Source organism: Athene noctua, chromosome 10 (genome assembly GCF_965140245.1).
Source record: "Athene noctua chromosome 10, bAthNoc1.hap1.1, whole genome shotgun sequence".
NCBI classification, from domain to species: domain Eukaryota; kingdom Metazoa; phylum Chordata; class Aves; order Strigiformes; family Strigidae; genus Athene; species Athene noctua.
In genome coordinates this window covers 23,968,327-23,984,903 of record NC_134046.1, presented here as the reverse complement: position 1 = coordinate 23,984,903, position 16,577 = coordinate 23,968,327, and the positions used below count along the sequence as shown (strand labels likewise).

General features: G+C 39.8%; 1 protein-coding gene across 1 annotated transcript in view; it reads right to left on the bottom strand.

Annotated features, from left to right (window-relative positions):
* FGD3 (FYVE, RhoGEF and PH domain containing 3) overlaps positions 1-16,577 on the bottom strand; it is a 111,326-nt gene that overhangs the window by 79,735 nt on the left and 15,014 nt on the right. The window lies entirely within an intron of this gene.

Below are 16,577 nucleotides of genomic sequence, written 5' to 3'. Positions count from 1 at the left end.
AGCAGGCATCTGTTAAGACACCATTTTCTGAACGATACCTGTAAAGACATTAAAGACTCCATGAGAAAGCAAGATTTGCAACAGATCACAGCATGCAAGCTTACCAGCGGCTCGGCGGCACAGCCCGGCCAGCCATCTGCCCCTTTCCCCCCCACCTCAAAGCCGTTTCAGGAAATTGCCGCATTCACTTCACAGAAGGATAATTCTGATAACCCCCACCCTCCAAGTTAATCAATTAATGAAGCAAGACTCTTTTTTCCTTACTAAGCAATGTACAGACACTAGGTCACTTGAAGGTTGCCCGTTCTTTCCTGCTGTAGGGCCTCCCAAATAACAACTGACCATCCAAATTCAGCCCTTTTTTTTTTTTTTTTATATTCATTCAAAGCTGTAGGAATACACTCAGCCCTTGACAATGCCAGCTTGCATGATGAAAGAGCAAAAGTAGTTTTGAGGCTGCAGAATGCCTTCCCTGGGTTACCATGGAAATAAATGTGGGAAGGGGAGGGGGCTTTGCTGATGGTAGTGCTGCTACTCAGTGGAGATGCTTTAAGGCCAGGCTGCGTGGGACTGTACACCAGAAGAAAAGGTGTTTTACTACTACCACTATAATTTTACCTGCACTTACTTCCATTTTCACCAAATTTCATGTAGTTGAAAAGCATGAAACTTCTTGGAGATCCCGGGGGGATGCTTTTTGAAACAAGTGTGGTGTTATGAGCCCTCCAAAAAGGAGCTGGAGAACTGGAACATTATTTACACATTGGAATTCACACAGATGGGAATTAATGCTCAAGTGCAATTAAAAATTGGTTAACAAGGACGAACCTGTTGCAGAGCTGAGGCTGTAGCAAGGGTGACTTAATTTCAGGAAGGCTCAATAAGGAGCATCATCTTATCACTGAAATGTAGGGTAGCATTTCTGTAACCGATACATAGTATGAAACAGATCACCTCAACGATTTTACTGTTGTTTGCATGATTGAAAAAAGCCCAGCAGCAAAAGCAGGGTGGGCACTGCCATACACCACTCCATAGCTGCTGCTCCAGTGAGACCCTGACTTCATGCCAGTGCCGACTCCCCCTCCTTGGATCTTCTGAGTTCCCATTAAAAGTCAACTAAAATAATCCATAGTAGGCTGAAGTCTGGCACCAAAATCCCGGAGAGGATAGCAAATACAATTTCATCAAACTGATTAAATTTGATACAAATTTAATTTTTATCAATTTAAGAGCTGCTAGGTACAGTGACATTAATGCAATGCTTCTGATCGAAGCACAAACTCATTGTCCAATATTTGCTACAAAGCAACAGCAACTTCCACAGACATCAGTTTACCATTAACTATTACTGATGTATTTAAATTTTGTATGTGAAAAAAGTCCCCATGCACTGCCTCTGAACACATAGGAATTGCTAAAGGTTTTTTAATAATAGTTATTAAAGAGAGATCTACCTTGGTACACTAGCCAGACCTCCCCTCTCCTCAGCCTCTCCTCAGTGGACATCAAGAAGCCCGAGTTACACAACAGACCGTTTTGGGTTTGCAAGCACAGCAGCTAAAGGCATCCACTACAAATTCCACTGTATGTTTACTTTTAACCATTTTCAGTGGGTTTGTTTAAAAAGTTAAGCCAAAAAGAGAGAAGGGAACAGAGTTGTGGGCCATACAAAAGGACAGACGTGGATTAACACTGGGGCGAAGACAGTGTGAGAACAGTTGTGAGCCAGCTGGGCACAAGGTTGGAAAGACCTGTCAGGCTGCAGTGTCTCTGCAGAAAACCCTGGCTGTGGCTGCTCCTGCAGCTGCTTCAGCCAGTCCCAGCAGCAGCTGCCTTCTCCCTGGAGCTCTCTACTCATCCCCTCAGTCCCACATGGGGTAAAGGAGACACCACTGGGGTCCCAGTGCCCCTAAAGAAGTGGCTGATATCTCCCACCCATGTAGGGCCAGGAGAGAACTGGTGGGAGAAATAGCCTAAGCTGGGTCCCTTTCTGACTCCTCTCACTGCAGCAATTTCTGCTTTAGTTTGAGTTGACAATACGTACCTTGTGCAAGAGCAATTATTTTTTTTTATGAGGGGAAAAAAAAAAAGAATGAAAAAATCTTTTCCCCAAAAACATCTCACAGCAGGAAGATGAAGTAATATTACATTTATACACATACCATCCCTAGAAGACGTACAGCTGGTACAGGAGTGGAGAAACCCCAGAGAGAAGTAATCCATCTTCCTGCAAAGCATATAGCAAACAGCCTAATCCACATATTTCCACCTGTTTTCCTCCCCAGTCAATCAGAATTTCAACATTTATCTACTAGGCCATATATCAAAAAAGCCTAATACAAGTAAAATGCAAATCTTTTTTTATGACAACACAATAAAAATAAGTTCTGATGATTACAAGGTATCCACATCACACAGATTCTCTGTGCCTTCCTCTGCTCCTATAGCTGCCTCCACCATCACGTCTTTATAACCACTAATAGGAAAGTTTCACTCAAAACAAAATCCCAATTCCTACACAAATTCAAGGAAGAGCATAACTAAGTCAGCCAAGCCAAACACAGCAAAACACCATAAAACACAAACTGCTACAAAAAAGAAACGGGGAGGGGCTAAAAAGGCTTAAAAATCCAAACAGTGAGAAACCAGAGTAGCCCAGCTACTGCTGCAGCCTTTTAAAAGCCAAGGAGTGGTTCTGCACGGCTCACCTAGCCTGCTCTTACATGTCTCTGGCCTTATCCCCTCACACCAGTGCCAGCTTTCCACTGTGCCCCCTCACGTGCCCAGCAGGCGCAGACCAGCACAGGATGGGGCTAGTCTGGAGCAACTCATGTGTCCATTGCCCAGCTGACAGCTGCCAACCTGATGGTTTTGCCCACTTGTCTCCTCTTCTCTAGGGACCAGTCTATTTAGCTAATGAATTTTAGAAAAACTGACAGGAAAAAAGAAAAAAAAAATATTCTGGATCTCTTTACTCCTTTTATTAACCTGCTCTGAAAGGAGCCTGCAGTCTCAAGAGCAACGAAGGACAGATAGCATAATTGCATAAACCTCACTTCCTCAGGAAACCAGATTAAAAAGCCACACTGTTGACTACCAAGGAAGCTCAGCAAGATCAGGGGAATTCACATGGGAGCAGCTCAGATGTATTATTCTTTTCTTCAAAAGACAGCCTGCCAGGAAGAGACAAAGGTAACAAGTGAGGCACAGTAGAAGGCCAATAAATTGCAGAAACAGCATATGTTGATTATCAACAGTCAAAGAATATTTGTTATATGTATATACATATATATCCATGTAAACATATGTTTATATGCACATACGTATCCAGGTATATCTGGAAAGGATAGCCAAGAGGTTTCTTCAAAGACTACCTGAACAAACAAAAAAAAAGCATTACTGTTTCAGACCTTCTAAAGAGCACTAGACTCTTACTCGCCTACATTCCTGTGATTAAGTGGCTAATACCACCGTGCTCAAGGAAAGTAACATACATATCGTACCACGTCTCCTAGTAACAAGGTAAGGTATCCAATGTGCAAAGCTGAGGGGAAAAAAAACAGACTAGTCTTTTATTGAGAAAGAATAAATCGAATAAAATTACAAGTGAATGGCTATTGATTACTATGTGATCCTCCTGTAACCTTCTTGAAGCTTTTTATTAGAATTGTTCACGCTCAGAGAAATGAAGGATTAATCTCTCAGCTGCTGGTAGCTTTTAGATTATTGATAACCTCTTGATGGAAGAAGAAAATATTTTTTTTTTTAAAAAAAAAAGACCATTGTTAAGGATAAAGTAACACTTCAAATCATGCACACAGCAAAACAGGGAACAAGGTGATGTTTACCCTTCATTTAATACACTTGACAACTACATTCACCTGCTAATGAAACAAAGGAAACACTGTCAGCTTGCCTAAGTGCAATATATATCTCCACTATATATTTGATTCAGACGCTTGAATTGCTGTGTATCAGTAGCAGCATGCAGCAAAAATCACCAAAAACACCAGAAGATGCAGCAAATCACTCAAGTGATATGGTAATGCTATGCAAAAGAGCCTTTTTTTTTTTTTTTTGGAATGGAGTAGTAACTTTTAAATAACCAACAAAAAATATACAATTATTAGTCTGTCTGAGCACTACATAAGCATGTAAATACATTACAGCTTCCCAAGTAAAACAACTAAAAGTGAAATGGCACACCAGCTCATGAAAATGGAGATTTATAGAGGTATCTCTTATATACAGGGACGGTCTTGTGGTTTGCAATATGTCTTTTTACTATTTTCTCCTATGCAGAGCTGACTGTGTGGGCACGCAGACAACATAGGATGCTTTTTGTGAGCCATAGAGGTCTTCCACATATTCTAACCTAGCTGAAATCACCAGAAAGGAAGCCAAAGAGATTTTTTTAAAAGATGACTTTTCAGAACCCTCCTTAAGTTTCCAACATTTTAAAACCCATCTCTGCTAATGATCAGCATTTCCTTCTCATATAACGGCAGAAAAAATCCTCATATGCACTAAGAAGGCTTACAGATGCTACCCAAAAAACAGCTGGTTTAAAATGTCAATTAAAAAAATTTTTATGAAACACTTGTTACTATTTTTTTTCTTTCCCCTGAATCTGCAATTACTATATGGGCATTGCAACTTTAAAGCATGATGGTTCCAATCCACTTGGCATTTTCTTGGTAGCATTAAGCCAGCAATGGGGTTTTATCACTGTTGCAAGATGAATTTTTGAAAAGCGAATAAATTTTGAGAAAATGCAAGTAGCGTTGCTGCCAGTCACCTCTGCTGCCAAAATATATTCCTTTAAGAACTCAACACCTTTGATTTTTTAGGCTTAAACAAACTAAACAAAGCTTTGCCCTGGTCATACAGATTTCTACAACTTATTTAGGCACTTCCCCTTAAGATCCTGCAGGAAAAAGAAAGCGAGACGTTTAAATCACTTGTAGGGTGTAACTGGTGTCAAAAGAAGGTTAAACACCTGAATAACTTCAGCTACTTAAGCCTGCTAATTTATTGTCTAAAATGAAAGAAATGATTCAGCAATAAAACCAGATGAACGGGTCTTTATAAAGAGGGATCTTTGATACATCTATTTCATACCACATGTTCAAGAAGTGCATTAAATTTCACTGTACTAGCAATAGGTTAATATTAACATCATCATCATCCTCACCAACACAAGACAGGCAGCAAACACTTTATGACAGTGTTCAAGCCTTGGGCTGCCTGTACCAGAGCGCTCTGCTCCAGAACCACGTCAGGGAATGTCAGGAGAAAGCCAAGAATCAAGCCAGCAAGAAGTGGGGCAAGGGGGGAGCATCATTAGTCCTGAAAGTACAATTAAATTAAGTCTATCAGAAACAAATATGAAGATACGAAGTGCCTTTTTCCCTTCTCATTTTATTTCTATGGTCACCATGCGCTTTGAAAGTAAATAGAAATTACTTGTATGAAGTCACTGATGTGAGCTTTATAATTTCTTCCAAAACATTTAGAAAAGAGGAACATAACTGGAAAGCAGAAACAACAAAATATGACATGCATAGTTATTCACTGTTGACTTTGCAATTTCCAATTTGGTTTTTATCAGGACAAAAACCCATGGACTCATTTCCTCCAATTTCCAGCAAAATTCATTATTAAAACACAGGGTTTTAAATAGACCATGACTTCACACGAAAAACAAAGATAGCCTTTGTGCAAGGAGAACCACAGTTGTCTACTCTGAATGGCACATAACACTGAACCCCTTTAGCAAGAGTGTAACCCAGGCCAATTATTTTATATATATATAATTCATTTAAAAATATTTTTATATTTATAATTTTTGAATTTATAATTCTTAATTTTATATATACATATACACACGTGCATGCATATATTATACGTGTACTTATATACACTTTATTATCTACAAACTTAAAGAGGCAGTTTGCTGCTGTTACAGTAATTTTTCATTATTAATTTTACGCATCATCTCTTGAAGAGCAATAGGAATAAAAACCTATGCACAAATAACACATTCATGAACAATTTTCTTCCAAAACCACCAATCTCTGCTGCCATAGCAGACAGTGCAAGAGAGCAGCACACTTAGTGCTCAAATTAAGTTCTGAAAATCATCCTGGTACTAGAAAAAAATCCAGCAGTAAAGACAGGCAGAGAAACACTCACATTTACTTATTTTGACAAAAAGAGGGGCACTTTATCCATGGATCCTTCCCAAAAGGGTTCATGGGGCAAACTGCAAGCAGACACCTTCATTAGAGGCTGCATTTTCCAAAGCTCTACTGTTACATATCCTCCTGCCAAATCCCACACACAGTCCTTCAGGATATCACATTCTTCTCCCCACCAGAAAAAAAAAAAAAAAAAAAAAAGATAAACCCAGCCCCACTACCAAACCCCAGAGGTGGTCTCCCCTGAGCCTTGTGTGCCTCCTGGTGCCTTGGTGGATGGTTACAAACTCCTCCACGCAGCACTGGAGCTGGACGAAGCATCTGGACATGCTTCGAGGGGGTGTGGCGAGGGGACAGAAGGGAATGGATGTTTGCAATTAGCTGAATATGTGTATACGTATGATGTAGGGAACCCCTTGTCTGCATTTCTGTGGATTTCACATGTTTTTTGGAAGATCTGGGATGTGGAACACCAGTCCCTACACTTTGATAGCAGCTTGTTTGACCAGTGTCTAGTTTTAATTTTATTATTACTACAAAAGCACCTATCAATCCCAAAAGAAAGCAGAGCCCAGTGAGATAGGCACTGTACAAATACTTACTAAAAACACTCTTTGTTCACAGTCCAAACAAAGAATGCTTGAAAATGAAAGAAAAATAAAGAAAGGGGAAAAAAAGAAAGTGTTGCCAAGGTTTCACAGCAGGAACAGAACTGGAGCATAGACTCCTGGCTAGTGGTCGTCCTACCCAGCTCCCGTGACAGGGCTGCCTCCCCCTCCGGCACCAGCTATTGAACTGGTAGTATCATATTGGAGAAAAAAAAAAAAAAAGTAAATGGGAGCCTTTGTTTTCCCACTTCCCAAGGTAAATAAATGACGTACATGTATTCTTGATGCACACAACTCCTCACTTGCACATGGGAGAGGCAGGGAAATTCTGCTGGGAATCCCCTGCTAAAACACTGGCAGAATATCACTGGTGCTACAGAAAGCAAATCCATACATTAGTCATGGTCCAATGCAAACAGAACATGCAATTCTGCAGGAAAAAAAAACCCCAAAACTTAAAGGAACACACAGGAACACAGAGAATAAACACTGTGCAAGTAAGTTATACCATAATGGCATTTCAAGCAAGAAGTAGTAAAAAGAACACAATATTTTATCATACAGATTCATTTGCACTGAGCAGTATGTATATTTGCAAAGAAATCCCTTAAAAGATTTAAATTGGTGCTTCCAAGCAAAACTTCAAGTGTTTCAAAGAACGTGCTTCCTCTTCATGCTACGCTGAAGCAGGGTCATTCCACAGCTGCCATTACAAGGTTTAATGTTTGAAAGGTCCTGTCCTCCAGAAGTAGAAGAGCACTGGATTTCCTTTCACAAAGTCTATTAAAAATTGCTTTTAAAGGCATCCGTTGGCACACAGAAAGAGACAGGTGGGATTATATATATAGGTTTAGATCAAAGTAATACTATACAGAACAGAAACTGTATTTTTATAGGGATCTATGTGTAAATATGGAATGCTCTAAACAGGGACCAATTCTCATCTACATGCCAGAATACAGCAGTCAGCCACAGAAATTAAAAGGTTTAGTTGAATTAATTAACAGCTGTTTTTCACGAGTAAATGTGACAGAACCCTGCAATAGGAGAGTCTTCTCCTCTGTGCTGGTTTCAGGCTCGGTGCAAGCATCTCCCGCTGGGGCAGGCAGAACGTTACGCTGCCTTCCTCTAATGAAATACCCAACTGGACCGTGAAGTCTTCTGGTTTCTCTTACTTCGTTTTCAAATTGATTCAGAAGCAACAAAGATGATGTTGGACAAAATACTTCAAGGAAATTTGCACAGTAACAAAGAGACCATGATTATTTTAGCAACTCCTGATTCATGAAAAAAGCTTTTGCATTCAAAGCTTTATTCTGCAGCTTTTGCAATTATCTGTACATGTGTATGCTCTCATGTAAAACAAAGCAGAGGTCTTTTTTTAAATTTTCCTCTTCATTTTATCCATTGCTGTAAAGAGAAGGGTTACAATTCACTCAATTGCTCATTTCTGTACCAGGCTTAAGAGGTACAAATGACCTAGTTTCCTTGCCAGGCACAAGCAGCAGCACACTTGCCTGGCATGGCAAATCAGTGCATCTTGCTACACCAAGGGAAAAGTTAAAACTGCCCTGATATAAATTTAAAAATAAATAAATCTGGGCACTCCTATTAATTTCTGTATTGCCTCAATCAAAAAAAAAAAAAAAAAAAATCAATGCCTTTACTAAGATCTAAAAAATTACAATTAATTCAAGCCTATAGTTTCTAGAGCCTTCATCTTGGATTCTGGAATGTGTTCAATCCTAATTAATCAGGCTTAATGATAATCTTATTATACAAAAGACTTAAAAATAATTTTTAAAAAAATCCCAAAGTACTTTATGAAGTAACGTTTCCATTGATATGGAAAAATATATCAATTACAGAAATTCAGTCACCTCCCAGCTGAGATTTAGCAGGTTTTTGCTTAAGGGAACCAGACAAAGAAAAACAAATCAATGTACTGAATTCTTTGATTTCTGCCAGCTGCTATTTTGCAGCACCCTTACAGGGCACCAAGCACGGCTATTCAGAGAGGCTGCTCCATGACCAGAGCCTGGCCTGCGATGCTTTGGACCCAGAACAAGCTCAGTATTTGCAGGAGAAGGATTTACTTTTGTTGTCTTATTTTTCAAATAACCATGAAACTACACCCTGGCTTGAGGAATAAAGGTTACCAGGCCCTCTCGCCTTGCACTAACTTGCCTATTTTATGGCACCCAGGGCTTCTATTTTGAATGTTGTTCTTTTAAAGCACAGTCTCTTGCATGGGTTTAAATGTCTGGCACAAGACAGTCAAAAGAGTTCTTTGTTCTACCTTGCTGCCAAGAGGTTTGGATTTGGGCTGGTTATCATTTGTTTCGTCCATACTAATGACATGCTTTAGACAAACATTTGGCAATGCATTCTTGGCTCAAAAAACACATTTTCTCAAGGAAATATCTTTCCATATTGCTAAATGAATATGAAAAAAATAGGATCCTGTATGGAAAGGGTAGAAAACTACTGTACTGGTTACAGAACAAAACACAACTTGGATCTGTTCGACTACAGGAAAAAAAAAGTAGGGCACAAGCGAAGCAAGGAAAGGCAAAACACCATATTCAAGAAATACCCAGGTTTCCCACAGTGAGAAAACGTGCGTGCTGTGGAGTCAAACAAATTACCCGTGCACCCGTGCCCTGGTTATTTCCAACAATACTAAACCAGAGCTTCACCGAACCAACTTGCGACTGTTGTCCTGCTGTACTTTTCTCCAACCTGTAAAAAGCTCAAGTTGGTATTAAGCTAAATATTTTGCTGCCATTGGAACTTTACAGCCTTCTGCCTGCCTTCAGGATCTGTTCAGACCCTCTTTAATCAAGAAGAAAATTTAGTTTTATGTGCTTTCATCCACTTCAGTAGTACTCCTTGAGAAGATTTTGATTTTTTTTTTTTTTTTTTTAATGAAACAAGTTGCTTTGATTTTAAGAAGGACAAGGGACTTTAACTCTTGCAGCAAGACTTGCACAGTGGAGAGCTCCAGGACTGCCATTACTGGTCCCACAAACACATCACCATGCAGCTCCTCCAGAGCCCCACAAACACATAGTAACTGCATCTCAGGCAGCAATAATCTGCTGCAATTTATTAAGTTGAGCTTCAACAGATGTTTAATCAGGACTGTGGTTTATCGTCAATAAATTTGTCATGCTCGCTTAGTTTTGCTTCTAATTAGAGATGCATCCCATCACCTAATTTCAAACCTCCTTTGAACACACAGTTTAAAAGTTTGGCTTGTCTGAGAATTATTGCTTCATGGGTTTGATAAAATTATTTTATGGCATTTTAGGACAAAACTGAAGAAAAGAGTAAGAAATGAGTTGACCATAAGTGCTACAAGAAAAGTTAAAAAAAAAAATAAAAAGAAGAACAAAAGCAAAAAAAAAAAAAGGATTTGGATGGAAAGGGAAGAAGGAGGGCAGCAGAGAACATTACAGTTGCATACCATGGCCTGTAAACTATTTCATCCCAGTTTAGCTTTTGTGTGGACAGACTTGGGAGTTCCTCTAATATACTGCCCAGGTGGGGTGGGGAGTGAAAGAGGAAAGGAGGTGAGGATGTGTTTAGTCTGTGCACAGGATAAAAGACAAAGGGAAACGCAGATTTAAATTACAAAGGGTACCAATTATTGAATTCAGTTTTGCCAACCCTCCAAACACAAACTTTAATGTTCCTGCTGACATTTAAGAGCTTTCCAAGCTGTGTTTAGGGCTGTCCATGTCTCATCTAAATGGAGGTAACCTGACAGTCATGTCTTGTAGCATCTCATCCAGACAGACCACCAGAGCTTTACAAGTAACTCATTCTTAACAATATCCCCAAATTGATCTCAGACTGACCTGTTGACTGAATTAGACAACATCTGAACTTCTGTCTGGGCTAAAGACAGTGTATATCACCTGAAAAATGCAGAATTGTAGACTTGTAAAAGTCAGCTTAAATCCTGCAACCATAAATAAAATATTGTCCATTTACACTGAACAGTACAAACCTGGACCTTAGCTAAAGAAATTGCTAGGCTGACAGACAGCACTGCTACCCATGCACACCTTCCTTCACCTCCAGCAGCTTATAATCCAGCTCTGAGAAGCAGCTCTCCAGAAGACACCCATCCTGCCACTCTGGTCTGCTATCAGAAGGTGCCTGCAGTTCCCCCTCCTTTTTTTTTTTTTTCCTACAATCATTTAGAAAAAAAAAACTTATCACTAGGTCAGGTCACTATCCATAAGTAATTCTCCATGCCTTCTCTGTATTCTTCTCTTCAACTTAAGGAAGAGGGGAAAAAAAAAAAAAAAAGCATTGGAAACCTACAGCGTGGGCCACGTAGCATAAATCTGCAGCTCCTTAAAATTAGCAGTCATGAACAGACAAGCCACCCAATCTTTCCAACTGTGCAGACTGAACTAAATTCCTGAGCAAGGGTCCACTAATGAAAATGACCCATCCCCAATTTTCCCAAGATTAATGTTAGGACAGATTTCAAACACAGGTGGACTTGCCAACATATATACTGCAATGTTGCTAACTGATCATGGGTTTTATCAGGAAAACACAGTCGTTATATAAAGAATGGGCCTACATCCATGAGCTACACACACATCTATAAGCAGAATAGTTGTAAGACTTATTTTAAACATCTGCTAAGCAGATGATTCCCAGGTCTTCAGCAAGAAATATCATTCCCCTTCACTTCTTCTGTTCTGTACATTTTTTGCCCTTTACTAGCTGTCCAGAGAGTAACAGGTTATATTGCATTAAAACAGACAAGGCAGACTAGGTTTATCAGGGATGGGAGAGGTAGGGTGGTGTTGATTCCTTTTTTGTTAAAAAAAAAAAATAAATCTGGCACTAAAACTGAGATTTTAAAATTTCCCTATAAAACCCTAAGTTCTTCAGACTTTATACTCCTCATCAGAAAAGGTAATTTCAAAGAGCAAAATACAGCACCGAGCGCTCAGGATTGTGAGGATGCCCCACAGTTTGCAATCTCCCAGCTCCAGCAGCAAAGCCAGCAGCCAGGGTACACCTTGGGTTCCCCCCATCCAGTGGGTCTGCAGAGACCTCCATGGGTGCTGCCACTGTCACCGAAATCCGGGATAAAATAACTTATCGACACCAATTTGATGTAGATAAGCAGACACTCCTTTATTGTCGGCCGGACGTGTAGGGGAGTATCCTCACCTACAACACGTACCAGGCACCAAGATCATACATCTTATATAGAACTTACTTATGTATATTCATTAAGTACACATACATAATTATACAATTTCTAAGTAACCATTAACATATTCTCCTCCCACTTCCGATTCTGCGTAGTAAAGGTTAGAAATGTCCAGAAATGGGTCTGGGGTGTAATGTGAGTAGGTGGCCCATGAGTCGGTGGTCGCGATCTCCCCCTGCCGGAATTACCTTTTGCTTAAGGACACAGTTTTCTTGGCAGGTACTTGCAAGCTGTTACGGTCACTTCCCTCAGTTCCCATTAATCCTAGACCTTGACAACTACTCGCATTCTTCTAGTCCTATGTATGTATTATAAATCAGCTTACAAATCATCTTGTGTTTTGGTTACCTATGTTTTAACTGTTTCTACTAGATAATTGTGGCCAATCCCTTCGGCCTTGGTATGGGGCTGTACAGGGAACATTTAGAGTAGCAGCTGGTTGTTAGGTTCAAAATACAATAAATGTAAAATGATTTTTACTAAAATATCTTTTAGTTCCACACTTATACTAAAATTAAAACACAATCAAACACAATTTGATCAATTAATAATAAAATCAGTAACACCACCACCCCCTTGCCTGTACCCTGGATGCTGAGTATGTTTAAGTGCAAAGCATTTCAGAGGAATTACATCAGGTGCCACAATTTGATATTTTCCAACCAGGAAAAAAAAAAAAAAAAATCCATCAGGAAAATCAGTCCAGAATAATTCCCAAATCCTGGGATCACACCCCAACGTATCAGCTTGAAAATGCCTCAGTCAAACGTCTGTGCACACTGTTGCTCCTTTAATCACCATGAATAGTATCAAAGGATGAGAAACAAGAATGCCAAGTGTCTTGGAGAAGGTCACTTGAGCCACTACTGTCAGGTCACAACCACATGAAGCAAAAGTGCTTCCTAGGACTAAGGGCCTCAAAGCAGATACTTTGCTGAGCAACGCAAACCAGCTGCTTAATAAATAAAAAAGCAAATACAGGTAAGTTACCTTGGAATACAAGGCACAGCCACAGATTTAGGTTTTCCACTGGGAGAAGAAACATAGATCACGTGCTAGCTACCTAAGCTGTATTATTTCAAAAATAGTATCAATAAAATGTTAGATTAATCTTAAAGCTTTTGATTAAAAACACCAGTGAGGCACATTACTCCCAAAAATCGCAGTGTAATTGATTACACTGCTTAGGTACAATCCCTTAGTAATATGTTCCGCAGTGGGTAAAGAGAAACACATGAAGATAGCAAATGCTGCAAAGTTGGTACTTGGCGGGAGGGGGATTACTTCATATAAAATTATGCTTTTTACTTACAAATCAGCCATCAACCCTTTTTACGCATCTGTAAGACTTCTAAATACCACACAGTTTGAACTACAACAGCTAAACACCACCCGTCTCAAACTTCCCTCTCTCTAATGAGTAACTGCTTCTGAGGACGAACAGCACTGAGAAACTGTTAGATGCACACAAAAGTATTGCTGAGATACATACGGTACAACTGCAAAGCTGTGGATGTACACGCCTCCAAGGTCTGTCACAAAGGGACTGCTCCCCACTGCTCTCACAAGTTCAGTACCTGATGGTGTGAGTCCAGGTTGATAAAAACCATCACCCAGAACCCTTTAAAACGTATTATTTTATTGACTTCAGAAAAGCAATATGGCTACAGCAAAAGTATCTGGCTCATTTTTCTACTTTGTTTTCTATACACACAAAAATACACACAGGAGACATATGCTAACACCGGATTTTGTCCTCTGGCTTATCCCCCCATTGCTGTACAGTGCATTCAGCACTGCGCTGGTACAAAACAGAGTAACCTTCCCTTGGTTCTACATCACAGCTTGGCTTGCACGGATGAGTATGTGTTCAAGAACATTTTGCACTGACAAAGCTGTGTCTGAACCATTTACACATCTGTAATTACTGTCAGTGTTGTGGTAAAGCCTGCAAAGGCACCGGTACTCCACCACACAAATGGATCACAAGAACACCTCCCTTCCGATGAGCTTAGTATTGTAAGAATACATCCTTCTGAGGGTTTTTGCTCCCACCAATAACCTCTCATTCAATAAGAGTATAATTGCTATTAACAGTTCCTCAGAAGGTGATGATGACTTGGTTTTATTTTCTGTACAGTTTTGTTCAAAGCCTTTATAAAAAAGCCTCCCCTCAATTCTTCTTTTCTTATGGGCACACAAGAAAAGCTCAAGTAGAGCATATAAGCTCTACTCATATATTTCTGATACATATAACTGAAATTTTGCAAGTACCACATGAAAACATTTTGGAAATAAAATGTTCTGAATTTTACTCTTTTTCTAAATCAACAAGGTAATACAGAATTTTGAATGCAAGACCACGCATCTTCTCATCTTTGAGCATCAAGTGTCATCTGGTGGATTGACACAGAACTGCACTGAAAGTAACCTTTCCTTAGAGCAAATTTTACTAGGGAAGTAAAAATAAACAAGCTAAGCAGAGATAATATTTACCTATGACCTAAGAAATGCAAATAATAGAAATACAAACCTTTTTCAGGTGCAGGTGTTTAGAAGAGGATCAGCCATAAGGCTCCCATAACACATCTAGGGATTTTATGGACTTACCTCACTGAAATTCAGGAAATTTGAGTTATGACTTACTGTCCAAAAGCCACTAAAAAGCATTCAGAAAGCTACTAAAAAACAGTATGTCTCCAGCAAAGACACCAAAAACCACCTTAGTGAATTTTTTTTTAACATAAGGCAAGATCCGTAAGTAACTACCTGAATCTGGAACTGGAGGTTTAAAGGTCCAGTTTGATACACCAAGCTGTTTTCCCTCATGGCGAAAATAACGAAAGAACTAGAAACCAAACTTCTTACTGTTTTCTGTGTCTTTTCAACACACATTCTGGTCCCCTCTCTCTAAACCAACATTAACTACCTCTGATGACATGATTTAAAAAAATATAAATCTCCTTTCTTATCACTGAAGTAAGAGACCAATCCAAGAAGAGAAGAGAGCCTACAACAAACTCCTAATGAAGCCACCGAGAGGAAAAACAAAAAAAGGGGGGGGGGGGGGGGGAGAAAAAAAGCTTTTGCCAGGATCACCACTGAAGATTAACTTCTATCAGTTTTAATGCTTCAACTCTAAAAGTAACTCAACAAATGTATTACTTTAGAGATATTGATTTTGTAATACATTATTTAGGAAGCTTGATAAGCAAACCATGGGGCAGATACCTTCGGGAAAGTTTTTAGGAAGACAAAGAATGTTAATCAAAATTACAAGGTAGAAAATCAGCAGTATCTTCCTGGCCTTTCAAACAATTTAATCACTTGCTGTGGAAGATCATGGCTATTGATGGCACTAAAGTGACTTTTAACTGTTTGAAACCACTACAGAAATCTGACTGCTGGAGAAGACAACTCATCCTCCACATATGAATCTGTTTGTCAAGGTCTACAGAAGTTATGCTCCATCAAGTTCAAGTATTAATCCAAAGGTAACTTGATGCTTTTGGATACAGAATCAATCAACTCTCTAACGCTCCTTTCCTGTGCGGGATCAAAGGTTTGGACAGCAAACACTGGCCAAGACTCACTTTGAGCCTTGGAGCATGGCCCCACCAAACCAGCTGTCCAAACTCGCCGTGCAGGGTTTCAGCAGGGCTGACTATGGATGTGTTACCATCCCCATTTTAGTTCTGGCCAGAGCTCTCCCAGCTCGCCTCACCCTACCGTGTTTTGGTTTGTAGCTCAGCACAGTCTTGAAGCACAGGACCTAGACTCCCCTCACAGGAAATAAATCCGAAGAGGCATTCAGTGAGTGCATCTAGCATACAACAGCAGTCAAGAGGCACTTGTTCCACAGTGCCTACCTAGAGCTGATCAAACATAAAAGCCCTTCAAACATACACAGGGCAGATGTAGGGTCCTCAGCACCAGCTTCCTCCCATAGATCCACTTCTATAGGCTGCATTTACTGCTGATGTAGACATAGCCAAAATGAGCTATTTTTCCTTTCTTTGATATTTTTAACCTAAAAGTAAATGTTTTACCTAATCAAAACCTACTTCTAAACATTAAAAACTAATAATAATCCTAGTAGGGAAAATACCAACTGGAACTGCTTCCCACTCCTGAACCAGGAACAAAAATACTCCAGGAATTGTTTATATGCCTCCCCTGCTAACCAAATCTACTCTTCCCCCAAACCCGACACAAGAGAGAAGGCAAGCACTGCAGCATTTTTTTTAAACAAAGTCCAGGCTATTCAGGAGAAGACAAGAGCAAGCTTCTCATCAGGGATTTCTAACAGGCAGCATCCACTTACAAAACATTTGTTAAGGACTGCTCACGTCCACATCCCAAGTCACTGATAGAAGCCGATGCCACAGATACAGAGCTGATCCATCGGGCTGCAAGGGAGACTATGTGATTACACACTCTAAATCAAGTTGAAACTGTAAGGTTATCCGAAACACCAAGAGACTTAGTTCTTCATGCAAAGAGCTGCCTGGCTCTAAC